The 15,406-nt window shown below is 45.4% G+C and overlaps 1 protein-coding gene across 1 annotated transcript in view; it reads right to left on the minus strand.

Annotated features, from left to right (window-relative positions):
* The window catches only part of SLC16A9 (solute carrier family 16 member 9), a 46,507-nt gene extending 34,354 nt beyond the window's left edge, over positions 1-12,153 (minus strand). The window contains exon 1 of the mRNA XM_060768953.2: positions 11,866-12,153. The gene's annotated coding sequence lies outside the window, so the exon portion shown is untranslated. The remainder of the gene's footprint in view (positions 1-11,865) is intronic.
* Between the last annotated feature and the right edge of the window lie 3,253 nt (positions 12,154-15,406).

Here is a 15,406-nt window from a genome sequence, read left to right on the forward strand (position 1 = left end):
GCTTTGGGATGCCCCTGCAGTGTGTCCGGGGCAGCTACTCTGGAACATTTCCCCTGGTGCAAATGCAGGTTTGTTAGGACAAAATTCGTAAGCTATAATCTTATATGTCACAATTCATGGTGGTTCCTTTTAGAGTCTCTTCTTGTCATACTAGGTAATCCATAAGTCTGTCAGCTGTGTACCTTTTGATAAAATTAAGCAACTTTTGTAACAAATGCTTCCTGCACATCACACTGGCAAAATTGTTCAAAAATGGCATACACATCTCAACTGTATATTACATTATGTAACACGATTTTTGTTCCCTGGTTATACATTCTATCATAAAAACAAGGGGAAAGTTTATTAAACTGCAGAAACTATTTTGTTTTGGCTTTTTGTGGGACATCCTGCAGCACATTTTGCTGTAATTTTTCAATGAGCATGTCATTGAGTCTCAACCAATTCAACCTAGTTTGTGGCAGCCACAAAAATGAAGTTTTTTATAATAACTACTTCTAAAGTAAGTAGTAGTAGTAGTAGTAGTAGTAGTAATTTTATTGATTAGCCCTTAGACCCTATCACAATATCAAACTAAACAACAAGGGTTGATAAGACTTGATTGCACTCTATGTAGTAAGTTAAAATAAGACACTTATAACAATACAGTAAATAAATATGATAAGATATGATAAAACTGAGTATGCCAAGAAATGGAAACTAAATGAAACACCAGCAAGAGAAAAATGGCTAAATAAAGTTCTTGAAATAAAAGAAATGGACACCCTGACCTACGCGTTAAAAGATTCACAAGGACGCCCACTTAAGGGAACCGATTGGAAACTATTTGATGAATTTATGGAAAGGAACCAGAATTAGAGAGAGATGAGAAGAAAATAGAAGGAAACTAAATTAGGATTAGAAGGGAGAAACCACAAGAAGAAAACCAGAATGAAATCCAAAGTACAGGACGCGGAGAGGATGATTCGGAAGTCAAAACTCCCCTACATGGATAACCCTCCCCTAACCTTTTCTGTTTTCTTTAATAGTTTTCTTAGATCTACAGAGACACTCGCTAGAACACCTCAGCAAGCGAGAGTCCAAAAGTGGCAGGCTCAAACCCAGAACCTCAATCCGTGGGTGATACCAGATGAGAGACTCCCTCCTGGACACACAGAAGACTGGGCGACTTGGAAGGCACTGAACAGACTGCGCTCTGGCACCACGAGATGCAGAGCCAACCTCAAGAAATGGGGCTACAAAGTTGAATCCACGACATGCGAGTGCGGAGAAGAGCAAACCACAGACCACCTGCTTCAATGCAACCTGAGCCCTGCTACATGCACAATGGAGGACCTTCTTGCAGCAACACCAGAGGCACTCCAAGTGGCCAGATACTGGTCAAAGGACATTTAATCAACTACCAAGTTGGCAAAATTTGTGCTTTTTAAATCTGTTTGTTTGTTTTGTTCTGTTAGAAATGTAATACAATGGTATGGTTGCTGATGACACGATAGATAAATAAATAACCTTTTCTGTAACCCTAACCCCACCCCGTATAACCCAGTACCTTCCCTGCATGCTCCCTAATCTTAGATTCTCAACATAGGGCCCCTTCCTTTTCCCCAAATTTCCTCCACCCTTTTTCCAATACTCTATTTCCCGCTTTGTCCCAATCACCCTTTACTGTTTTAAATATTCTGATTTTTAACTGCTGTATTCACTGAAAAATATCTAATCAAAATAATTTTAAAAAATCATATTTCCTTATCACCCCTACAATGTGGTTCTCAGACGTATTGTTTTGCTTAAATACAGAGCTGTTTTATGTGTTATTTTTAGGTCTTGGCCACACATAAAATATGTTATTCGGATGTGAGATTCCCAATACATTGTCCGTTTGATATATGAAGCAAGGTAGAAGTCTCTCACCTTCTGATACAATTTACAATTAAATAATATGTGTGCTATATCCTCAATTTCAGGTGCCCCGCAGATACAAAGTAAGTACCGCACAATTAAACAACAAATAACACTTTCAAACAAGGAACATTTTTTTTTTCAAATTTTGTTCTACAGTGTTATAATCTCTGTTCCCAAACCGGTTTAGAACAATTACTTATGCCACACAATACACTGTTTCAGGTAGTCATCTCCCCTAAAGAGCACCTGATCTGAAGATAAAAGCGTTTTCATTCACTGTGGTTTAGAAAGTCAATAATTTTCTGCAGAAAAACAAAGAGTTCTTGATACTCACAGTTCTATCGGACTTGAATGGAAAAAATAAACAAACAGAAAGGACAGCCCAAACATCAGTGAATACTAAGAGTACATTGATTCTACAAAAATGGGAATTATATTGTAAATATTTCCCAATATGGTAGCCACCTCCTATATTAGACTATAACAGTGGTTCTCAACCTTCCTAATGCCGTGACCCCTTAGTACAGGTCCTCATATTGTGGTGACCCCCAACCATAATGTTATTTTCATTGCTACTTCATAACTGTAAATTTGCTACTGTTATGAATTGTAATGTAAATATCTGATATGCAGGATGTATTTTCAGTCACTGGACCAAATTTGGCACAAATGCCCAAATTTGAATACTAGTGGGATTAGGGATGATTGATTTTGTCATTTGGTAATGCTGGAATTGCTGGGATTTATAGTTCACCTACAATCAAAGAGCCTTCTGAACTCCACCAATGATGGAATTGAATCAAACTTGGCACAAGAATTCCCATGACCAAGATAAAATACTGAGAAGGTCTGGTAGACATTGACCTTGAGTTTTTGGAGTTGTAGTTCACCTACATGTGTCCAGAGGAGGGCGACTAAAATGATCAAGGGTCTGGAGAACAAGCCCTATGAGGAGCGGCTTAGCGAACTGGGCATGTTTAGCCCGAAGAAGAGAAGGCTGAGAGGAGATATGATAGCCATGTATAAATATGTGAGAGGAAGCCACAGGGAGGAGGGAGCAAGCTTGTTTTCTGCTTCCTTGGAGACTAGGACGCAGAACAATGACTTCAAACTACAAGAGAGGAGATTCCATCTGAACATGAGGAAGAACTTCCTGACTGTGAGAGCCGTTCAGCAGTGGAACTCTCTGCCCCGGAGTGTGGTGGAGGCTCCTTCTTTGGAAGCTTTTAAACAGAGGCTGGATGGCCATCTGTCAGGGGTGCTTTGAAAGCAATATTCCTGCTTCTTGGCAGGGGGTTGGACTGGATGGCCCATGAGGTTTCTTCCAACTCTTTGATTCTATGATTCTATGATTCTATACATCCAGAGAACACTATGGACTCAAGCAATGATGGATCTGGATCAAACCTGGCACAAATACTCAATATGCCCAAATGTGAACACTGGTAGAAATTGGAGAAAATAGACCTTGCCATTTGGGAGTTGTAGTTGTTGGGATTTATAGTTCACCCACAATGAAATAGCATTCTAAACCCCACCGATAGAATTGGACCAAACTTTCCACACAGAACTCCCATGACCAACAGAAAATACTATGTTTTTGATGGTCTTTGGTGACCCCTCTGACACCCCTTTGCGACCCCCACAGGGGTCCCGACCCCCACGTTGAGAAACACTGGACTATAACAACCCATAATTCCTGACCAGCATGAACAAAAGCAGTTGCAATCCAACACATCCAGAGGGTAGTTATTTTGGAATAAATAAGTTATGCACTACTGCTCTTTGATGTCATTATGGTCTCTCACATGTCAACAATTACCACTGATCTACAGATAACAACAAAAGGGTTTTGTATTCTCATAAAGAGAATGTGGTAATATGATAGCTACATAAAAGGCATTTCCCTTAACACACGCGAGGCAGTTGATAGCATCCTTCCTGTATGTGGTCAAATTGAGAAGGTGCAAAATATTGCAAAATTGCTAGAGAATATAGCTTCAAAATAAAGTTGACATCCACAAATACATACTGAACTACAGGCTGTCACAAAACAATATGCTTTTCAGACTCAACATACATAAACACTTCACTTCTCAGGTGACTCAAAGACCATCTGAGGATAACTTACATATGGTGAAATCTTTGTAGTGGAATTTTTACAATAAGGTTGGGGCATGCTTGCTTGCATTTCCAGTATGACATCTCGGAGGTAGAAGACATAACAACATCATTTCTCAAGCCATCTGATTAATGACATCCAACTTTACATTCACATACACCATCCATATGTTTATTTCTTGTTCTTCATTAATCAGATAATAAAAGAGGAAATGCTATATATAAGAGGTGAAAATGAGGGACAGGGCCTTCTCGGCGGTGGCCCCCCACCTGTGGAACGTGCTTCCAAATGAGATACGATCGACCCCATCCCTCCTGGCTATCAGGAAGAAAGTAAAATCGTGGTTGTGGGACCTGGCCTTCGGTCAGCAGACATAAAGCAGCACTTTGGTTGAAATGGAGCGGAAAGATGATTTACATGAGGATACGTTTTATTGGTAATTAAGATTTTATACTGTTTCATTAATGGCTTATGTATTTTATGTATTTTAATGGTTTGATGGTTTTTGTTCAATGGTTATTGTATTAGGAAGAACTTCCTGACTGTGAGAGCCGTTCAGCAGTGGAACTCTCTGCCCCGGAGTGTGGTGGAGGCTCCTTCTTTGGAAGCTTTTAAGCAGAGGCTGGATGGCCATCTGTCAGGGGTGATTTGAATGCAATATTCCTGCTTCTTGGCAGGGGGTTGGACTGGATGGCCCATGAGGTCTCTTCCAACTCTTTGATTCTATGATTCTATGATTCTAATTGTTCATGTAACGGCATCGAATTGCTGCCTATCAGGCCCATAGTCAGGATTTTGATTTGGGAGGTGGGGGGGCTGAGTTTGGTTCGGGGGGTCTGAGTCTGAGTGAAAGAGGGTCTACCCTAGCAAACCTTTTGAATCGTTACCCCAATACCCCCATGCATATGGGATATATTGAACAGATGATCAGATCATGATATGAATAAACTTAACAGTTTAAATAATGTACCAGTAAGGCCTTCTTGCGGACCACCATGAGAATTTCGGGGGGGGGGGGGGCTGAAGCTCCCCAAGCCCCCCCTCCCCCGACTACATGCCTACTGCCTATGTAAGCTGTCCTGAGTCCCCCTTTCGGGGTAGAGAAGAGACGGGATACAAATACCAGAAATAAATAAATACACTGCCAAGCTTCTTCTACCAGGGATGCTCTTAGAGAGAGGAACAAGAAATCAATATGTAGAATCTAACAGTATGCAATATGTTAGATTTTGGATCTTGATATTAGAAACACAGATGATAGTTCTGCTGCTGTGTTCAGCCAAGTACTGAAACAGAAGAATGGAGATTCTCTCTTCCTGAAACCACCTGCATGAGAGTAGATCCAGATAAGGATTACGTCTTGCAGGTGCCATGCCTCAAGCATGAGATTTCATTGGAGCCCAGCCAATGCAGTCTTCTATTAGCAACCCTTCCCTTTCCTACAGATTTTGGTATCCACGAATGGTGCGGGAACAAAATCACATTGATACCAAGGGCTCTATGGATTTTCGCTCTTCCAGCTTTCTATAGTGGCCCCTAATACAAAATACATTTACACAAATGACCAGCCACTGCCAGAAAGGACAGAGTTTCATCTATGCTGATGATCGTGACATTACCGCTCAAGCAGGGAGCTTTGAGATGGTTGAACAGAAGCTCTCCAAAGCTCTAGGTGTTCTTACTGCCTATTACAGGGAAAGCCAACTGATTGCTAATCCATCTAAAACACAGACATGCGCCTTTCACCTTAAGAACAGACAAGCATCCTGAGCTCTGAGGATCACCTGGGAAGGAATCCCACTGGAGCATTGCAGCACACCCAAATACCTGGGAGTCACTCTGGACTGTGCTCTTACCTACAAGAAACACTGCCTGAACATCAAGCAAAAAGTGGGCACTAGAAACAATATCATACGAAAGCTGATTAGCACAACCTGGGGATCACAACCAGACACAATGAAGACATCTGCCCTTGCGCTATGCTACTCTGCTGAGTACGCATGCCCAGTGTAGAACACATCTCACCACACTAAAACAGTGGATGTGGCTCTTAATGAGACATGCCGCATTATCACAGGGTGTCTGCACCCTACACCACTGGAGAAATTACACTGCTTAGCCGGTATTGCACCACCTGACATCCACCGGGAAGTAGCAGCCAATAGTGAAAGGACCAAGGCAGCGACATCTCCAGCTCATCCCTTGTTTGGGTATCAGCCAGCACGTCAACGACTTAAATCAAGAAATAGTTTTCTTAGCTCTACAGAGACACTCGCTGGAACACCTCAGCAAGCGAGAGTCCAAAAGTGGCAGGCTCAAACCCAGCACCTCAATCCGTGGGCGATACCAGATGAGAGACTCCTCGCTGGGCACACAGAAGACTGGGCGACTTGGAAGGCGCTGAACAGACTGCGCTCTGGCACCACGGGATGCAGAGCCAATCTTAAGAAATGGGGCTACAAAGTGGAATCCACGACATGCGAGTGTGGAGAAGAGCAAACCACAGACCACCTGCTTCAATGCAACCTGAGCACAATGGAGGACCTTCTTGCGGCAACATCAGAGGCACTCCAAGTGGCCAGATACTGGTCAAAGGGCATTTAATCAACTACGAAGTTTGCAAAATTCGTGCTTTTTTATCTGTTTGTTTGTTTTGTTCTGTTAGAAATGTAATACAATGGTCTGGTTGCTGATGACACGATAAATATATATATATATACAAAATGAGAACCCAATGCAATTGCAAAAACTAAGGGCAGTTGAAAAGAATCTACGCTATCAAGTTTCTCCTAGAAGGGAGACTGGTGGAGAGAGGACCAAGAGAAAAACATGACGCTGTTACCCTGTGTTTCTAAACTTTTCAAATACGGACAACAACCCCACTGCTGCACACAAAGCCAAGTTCACAGCAGAAGGGCACGTCTCTCTACCTGAAACGGCCCAAAGAGATAAGGCTTACTGCAGGTGTCACAATGCCTTAAGCATAGAACCTCACTGGGGCCAGGTCAACGGCATCTCCCATTAGCATTATCTCTGTTTTCCCATGGTTTCTGTATCCACAAATATCCTGGAATTGGTTCCCAAGGGCCGACAATGCTTTCGTCTCTCCAGATTTCTACAATACATTAGCATTCCCTGTTGGGGATTCTTTCCTGATTTGTCCTTTTCTCCAAACCTTTTCATTCAGGCAGGCTTTTAAAGAAGAAAGTTTTGGAAATCACATCAAGGGGTCCTGTGGTTTTGAGTTTTTGAATGGCCAAGAGTCCTCTGTTTGGATGTGCGAAAGGGTCATTTCCAAAAACTAAAACCAAATCCGTACTGTTCCATTATCTGAACAGAAGTCAAAAGGGAGACTAGACAGAGGATAGTCCATTTTACGGGGGGGGGGGGGGGGGGGAGGTTTATTTATTTATTTATTTTGTTCATTTCTACCCCGCCCTTCTCAACCTCCGAGGGGAGACTCAGGGCGGCTTACAAAAGGCACAATTCGATGCCAACAACAAACAATAATATAAAACATGTAGCAATAGCCATTATAAACAATTAAAACAAGCAAGATATATATTACAATCAATAAAACCAATCTAATGTTCAACGTTCGCCAGCTCAGAATCCCTAAGTTCATTCCACATTGTCAAAATCCTAGAACACCCATTGGGCTCAAAAGAGCTTTTAGAGCATTAATACAACATTGCAACACAGATCAGCTCCAACTCAATTACAATAAAACTAAAATCATGGCTTTCGCTAATAGGCCCAGGACTTACTCTTGGAGCATAGATGGTCATAAAATTGAACAAGTTACATCCTTCAAATATCTAGGTGTAGTTTTCCAATCTAATGGTAGCAGAAGAGCTCATGGGGATCAAGTATCCAACACCGCGCAGGGGAGCTCAATTGCCATTCTTAAATATCTTAGGACAAGAGGGGGCCACTTCACACCGGCAGCGCTCAAGCTGTTTGAAGCCAAGTCATTAGCCCAACTCTTGTATGGGGCTCAGCTGGGCCCCTTCCCCAGTTTTGCCCCATTAGAGGTGGTTCAGTCCAAGTTTCTGAGATCGGCCTTGCAAGTCCCTAAATGCGTTTCTAATGCCACCCTGCGACTAGAGACGGGTTTTATGAGAGTGGAGGCCAGGGTGTGGGTGGCCATACTTAACCTCTGGCTCAGACTGTCCCGTGCACCCCTTGGCCTTGCCCCACTAACCATGGAGGATGATTTCCAATCCACATGGAAGCAGGTGGTAGCATCTAAAATCTCCTCGTTGGGATTTTCTCCAGGTCTACTATTAGCTATGGATTACAATCAAGCCAAAGCACTTATTAAACAACGTATCACAGACACAGAGCGCCAACTAGATCTGGCCTCGGCTCCAAGCTTCCTTATCAGTGAAGACAGCAGATACCTTGCCTCCCCTATGGCATATTTAACATACTTAGAGGTTCCTATTCATCGAAGGGCTTTCACCCTGGCCCAATGCCACGCTCTCCCATCAGCTGTACTCGAAGGCCGCTACCGGAAGATCCCTTTCCCAGAGAGGCTCTGCCCCTGTGACTCGGGTCATGTAGAAACAATACAACATGTGCTCCTCCAGTGCCCGTTCTACAGGGATATCCGTGCCAGGCTTATCTTACCTCTGATAGACAAGCACCCAGACCATTCAGGACAATTTTATACCTCCCTGCTATTTGTAGATACTAATTCAGCTACAACCTACAGTATTGCAAAGTTCTGTGCAGCAGCATACAAAATCCGCCAGGGAATGACTAGTTCCAAAAGTCAACTGTGTGTCCAGTAATCTTCTTCCCTGAATCTACAATTTGGTGATGGATCTGGGCATTGTATGTTTTTACCCTGTTCCCCCTTCTGCTCCCTCACCCATATTGTGTTTTTAGTAGTTATATTTATATTTTTAATGTACCAAACATGCCAGGTTTGTCTGGAAATGTGACACTATTTCCTGTGCTGGTCAATGACCGAAATAAATATTTTGAACTTTGTGTCAAGTTTGGTCCAGATCCATCATTGTTTGAGTCTACAGTGCTCTCTGGATGTAGGTGAACTACAACTCCCTAACACAATGTCAATGGCCACCTTCCAGTATTTTCTGTTGGTCATGGGAGTTCTGTGTGCCAAGTTTGGTTCAATTCCATTGTTGGTGGAGTTCAGAATGCTCTTTAATTATAGGTTATCTATGAATCCCAGCAACTACAACTTCCAAATGACAAAAGCAATCCCCCACCCCCAAACTCCATCAGTTTTCAAATTTGGGCGTATTGGGTATTTGTGCCAAATTTGGTCCAGTGAATGAAAATACATCCTGCATATCAGATATTTACATTACAATTCATAATAGTAGCAAAATTACAGTTATGATTAGCAACGAAAATAATTTTATGGTTGGGGTCACCATAACATGAGGAACTGTATCGACGGGTCATGGCATTAGGAAGGTTGAGAAACACTTATCTAATCCAAGTTGTGCCAAAGAAACCATGGAACAAGAGCAAAGAGAAGCTGTGTCACTGTTAGACCTTGGACTTTATATGAACAAGACTGTTTTGATGACCCAGTGAAAGCTCAATTAGTGCAAAATCCACAGGCTCCATTGCCAGGATATGTATTCCCTGTAGATAGGAAGAAGAGGCACCTAAGATTCCAACCCAAATGGTTCAGTGGATTCCCCTGGTTAGCCTACTCATTTCATGCACAAAATGTGCTCTATAAGTACGGTGTGGCGTTTGGAGGAGAAGTTGGGAGTAAAGTCTGTCATCAGAAGCTTGGTGCACTGGTTGCTAAACCATTTGTGTGATGGACCCCTCTGATACCTCCTCGCGTGAAAGGACCAAGGCAGTGACATCTCCCGCCCATCCCGTTTGGGAATCAGCCACCTCTCCACCAAAGTCAACATCGACACCGAAATACAACACCGCCTGAGCTCTGCGAGTGCAGCATTTTTCCAAATGAAACAGAGAGTGTTTGAGGACTGGGATATCCGTAGGGATACCAAGGTGCTTGTTTATAAAGTTTTATCCTCCCAAACCTGCTATATGCCTGCGAGATGTGGACTGTCTACAGATGTCACATGCAACTCCTGGAACGATTCCATCAGTGCTGCCTCTGGAAAATCCTGCAAATTTCTTGGAAAGACAGGCAGACAACTCCACTGGACCAGCCACGTTGTCTGGATGCCCGACCACCATCTCCCAAAGCAGTTGCTCTATTCCGAATTCACAAACGGAAAATGGAATGTTGGTGGGTAGGAAAAGAGATTCAAAGATGGGCTCAAAGCCACCCTTACAACACCGCCTGAGCTCTATGAGTGCAGCATTTTCCGAATGAAGCAGAGAGTGTTTGAGGACCAGTACATCCGTAGGGATACCAAGGTGCTTGTTTATAAAGCTATTGTCCTCCCAACCCTGTGTCTGGCATAGACACTGAGTGTCTGGCATAGACACTGAGAACTGGGAAGCCCTGGCCCTTGAGCACTGCAGCTGGAGGTCAGCTGTGACCAGCAGTGCTGCAGAATTTGAAGAGGCACGAATGGAGGGCGAAAGAGAAACGTGCCAAGGAGAAGGTGCATCAAGCCAACCCCGACCGAGACCGCCTTCCACCTGGAAACTGATGCCCTCACTGCGGGAGAAGATGCAGGTCAAGAATAGGACTCCACAGTCACCTACGGACCCACCAGAACACTGATCCTGGAAGACTACTCAGCCAACGAGGGATCGCCTAAGTAAGTAAGTAAGCTAGCCCGGGTTGGAGTGGGTTTCCAACCAATTGTGTAGCCTGTTGTCGACCTTTGCAACCCGAAACACAGTTGCATCTGTCAAGTAGGAAAATGAGGTACCACCTTAAAGTGTGGTGAGGCCAAATTAACTAATTAACTAATTTATGGGGCCATAAAAAAGACTCCAGCAAAGCACTCCAGTGGAAAAAAAAAGCATGCGGGGAATGCGGAAGTACTTCATCAGCGTCGCAGATGGACGATGAAAGTGACAGGTCCTCTGGTGGCCAGAAAAAGTTCAATAGCCTCTGTGTATGTCTGTATATGTTGTATGTGAAAATTGGCATTGAATTTATTTATTTATTGTCGTGTTTGGAGCAACCGCTCCTGTTGTGAGAGAATTGGCCGTCTGCAAGGACGTTGCCCAGGGGACGCCTGGATGATTTTTGATGTTTTATCATCCTTGTGGGAGGCTTCTCTCATGTCCCCGCATGAGGAGCTGGAGCTAATAGAGGGAGCTCATCCGCCTCTCCCCGGATTCGAACCTGCGACCTGTCAGTCTTCAGTCCTGCTGGCACAGTGCTTTAACCCACTGTGCCAACGGAGGTTTGCCATATATGTGTACACTGAATGTTTGCCATATATGTGTACACTGTAATGCGTCCTGAGTCCCTTGCGGGGTGAGAAGGGCGGAATATAAATACTGCAAATAAATAAATAAATAAGAACCTCCTCGTGACCCCCCCACCCCCACCCAGGGGTTGAGAAACACTGGGCTATAGGCTTGGTTGTAAATATTGGACTCTCACTTTGGCATAGACAGAGCAACTGAACCAAATAGTGTGCATGCACTAGGGCTGGTGCAGCAGTGATGCAAAAGGTATTTTTTTGGAAATCCTCCTGTTCTTGCCTATGGTGAGTGGACTCATCATCAATCCCTGGAGTGGAGACAGAAGCAAGGCTGGCAGAAGAGGGGCAAAGAGGAAGGTTCTTGGCGGGGGAGGGACTAAGCTGGTTGGGCATCCCTTCCAAGGCAACCCTCTCCCAACCTTGGGGGCTGAAGCCACCCTCCCAAGACCCTCTTCCCCGGCCAGAGTCGCCTCCTTCCTGGTTTACCTGCGTTGAGGGCAGCCAAGGCGCCGGGCTGAGGCTCCAAGAGGCTTCTCGCCTTCTCCCCGAGGAGCTTTATGGGCGGCAAGGCAGGGAGGGAGGGAGAAGGGGAAGGAGGGCGGGCGGTCAGTGGGCCAGGCAGCCCCGAGTGCCCCCTCCCTTGGAGCTTCGGGAGGAGGAGGAGAAGGAGGAGAGGCAGCCCATGGCTTTGGATCAGCGCGCAAGCCGGCGGCCGGCACAAACCGGTTGCAACTGAGCGAGAGTGCGGCGCCGTGCTGAGGTTTTTTTTCTTCCTCGGGAAGGAAAAGGGAGGCGACGGCTGCTCTTGGCGCAAGTGCTCCCTTTGGGCTCCCCCTGCAGCCCGGAAAGAAGCAGAAGGGGCGCCTTCCCCGGAAAGTAAAGGACTGGGGGACAGCAAGAGACCCTCAGGAGGAAGGGAAACAACAGAATTGGGAGGGGAAGGTCTTCCCACCAAGCCTCTTTCGAATTTTACCACCTCATCATATATTATTTACTAGCTTGGGGACCCGGCGCTGCCCGGGTTATTAGAGAAATTGGGTAATGGTGGTTCTGTATGCCAAGTTTGGTCTTTATTGGTCATTGGATGACGGTTTCATTGTTTTCAGGAAGTGAGTGAAGGTACTTGAAGTCCCATCATCCATGGTCCACCCTCCTCCAAACAGCAGCAGGATATAGAGTGGGTCATGGTTGCTCTGTGTGCCAACTTTTGTCTTTATCAGTCATTGGGTGAGGGTGGCAGTGGTTTCAGTAAGTGAGTGAAGGTACTGCAAGTCCCATCATCCAAAGTCCATCCTCCTCCAAGCAGTATCGGAATGTAGAGTGGGTCATGGGGGCTCTGTGTGCCAAGTTTGGTCTTGATTGGACATTAGATGAGGGTTGCAGCAGTCTTGGGAAAGGAGTGGAGGTACTTGAAGTCCCATCATCCATGGTCTGTCCTCCTCAAACATGCACCAGGATGTAGAGTGGGTCATGGGGACTCTGTGTGCCAAGTTTGGTCTTGATCCGTCATTGGCGAGGGTCTCAGTGGTCTCAGGAAGTGAGTGAAGTGACTTCAAGTCCCATCATCCATTTCCATATTTTTCCAAACTGCACCAGGATGTAGAGTGGGTCATGCGGGCTCTCTGTGCGAATTGTGATCCTGATCCATCACTGTTGGCAGTTGTAATGGTCTCAGGAAGGGAGTGCAGGTATTGCAAGTCCCATCGTCCATGGTGCATCCTCCCCCAAACCGCACCAGGATGTAGAGTGCGTCATGGAGACTCAGTGTACAAAGTTTGGTCTTTATCGGTAATTGCATGAGGGTTGCAGTGGTCTCAAGAATTGAGCAAAGGTACTGCAAGTCCCATAATCCAAGGTCCATCCCCGGCCAAACCACACCAGGATGTAAAGTGGGGCATGAGAGGTCGATGTGCCAAGTTTGGTCCTGGTCAGTCATTAGATGAGGTTAACAGCGGTCTCAGAATGTGAGTGATGGTACCGCAAGTCCCATCATCCATGGTTCATCCTCCTCCAAACTGCAGTAGGACGTAGAGTGGGTCATGGGGGCTCTGTGTGCCAAGTGTGGTCTGTATTGGTAATGTTCTGACTCAGCCCCTGGCCTTTCCTTTCCTCTCTTTGTCATCTCGGAATCTTGGGATTGATGCTGGCCTATCAGAGACCATATGCAAATTTCCTTCTCATGTCCCCGTTTCTGTCATGAACTCTTTTCTCCACCAGGGGCTCCTATTGAAGCTGGCCAATCAGAGACCATATGCAAATGGCACCACAGCCCAGCCAATCGGAATCTTGGAACTTTCAGGCTGGCCAATCAGAGACCACAGTGGCAGCCAATCAGAAAGCTAGCACATACACCGCCACACTTTTGTCCTTCGCATACAAACTTTCACCTTTATTATATACTAGCTTAGGGACCCGGCGCTGCCCGGGTTATTTGAGAAAGGCATTGTGTATCAAGATTGGTCTTTATGTCTTATTTATATGGCTCGCAGTGGTCTCAGGAAGTTAGTGAAGGTACTGTGAGTCCCATTATCTCTGGTCCATCCCCCTCCAGAGGGGGATGTCCCATTATCTCTGGTCCATCCCCCTCTGGTCCCAGAGATAATGGGACTCACAGTACCTCCAGGATGGAGAGTTGGTCATGGGGGTTTTGTGTGCCAAGTTTGGACTTGATCGGTCATTAGATGAGTGTTGCAGAGGTCTTGGGAAGTGAGTGGAGGTACTTGAAGTCCCATCATTCATAGTCTGTACTCCCCCAAACCTCACCAGAATGTTGAGTTGACCATGGGGGCTCTATGTGCCAAGTTTGGTCTTTATTGGTTTTTGAATGAGTTTCGCTATGGTTTCAGGAAGTGAGTGAATGTACTGCAAGTCCCATCATCCATCGTCCATCCTTCAAACAGCACCGGGATGTAGGGTGGGTCATGGGGGCTGTGTGTGCCAAGTTTGGGCTTGATCGGTCATTAGATGAGGGTTGCAGCAATCTTGGGAAGGGCGTGGAGGTACTTGAAGTCCCATCATCCATGGTCTGTCCTCCAAACTGCACCAGGGTGTAGAGTGGGTCATTGGGGCTCCGTGTGCCAAGTTTGGTCTTGATTAGTCATTGGCGAGGGTCTCAGTGGTCTCAGAAAGTGAGTGAGGTTACTGCAAGTCCCATCATCCATCTCCATTTTTTTCCAAATGACACCAGGACGTAAAGTGGGTCGTGAGAGGTCTATGTGCCAGTTTGGTCTTGATTAGTCATTGTATGAGGTTTGCAGAGGTATCAGAATGTGAGTGAAGGTACTGGAAGTCACATCATCCATTGTCCGTCCTCCTCCAAAACTGCAGCAGGATGTAGAGTGGGTCATGGGGGCTCTGTGTGCCAAGTTTGGTCTTGATCGGACATTAGGTGAGGGTTGCAGCAGTCTTGGGGAGTGGAGGTACTTGAAGTCCCATCATCCATGGTCTGTCCTCCTCGAAAGTGCACCAGGATGTAGAGTGGGTCATGGGGACTCTGTGTGCCAAATTTGGTCTTGATCAGTCAGTGGTCTCAGGAAGTGAGTGAAGTGACTGCAAGTCCCATCATCCATTGACAATTTTTTCCTAACCGCACCAGGATGTAGAGTGGGTCATGCAGACTCTCTGTGTAAATTGTGGTCCTGATCCATCATTGTTGGCAGTTGTAATGGTCTTAGGAAGGGAGTACAGGTATTGCAAGTCCCATCGTCCATGGTGCATCCTCCTCCAAACTGCACCAGGATGTAAAGTGCATCATGGAGACTCAGTGTGCCAAGTTTGGTCTTTATCGGTAATTGGATGAGGGTTGCAGTGGTCTCAGGAATTGAGCAAAGGTACTGCAAGTTCCATAATCCATGGTCCATCTTCGCCCAAACCACACCAGGACATAAGGTGGGTCATGAGAGGTCTATGTGGCAAGTTTGGTCCTGATCAGTCATTGGATGAGGTTAACAGCCGTCTCAGAATGTGAGTGATGGTACTGCAAGTCCCATCATCCATGGTTGCAGTAGGATGTCGAATCGGTCTTGCA

This window comes from Anolis sagrei, chromosome 3, assembly GCF_037176765.1.
Source record: "Anolis sagrei isolate rAnoSag1 chromosome 3, rAnoSag1.mat, whole genome shotgun sequence".
In the NCBI taxonomy this organism is placed as follows: Eukaryota; Metazoa; Chordata; class Lepidosauria; order Squamata; family Dactyloidae; genus Anolis; species Anolis sagrei.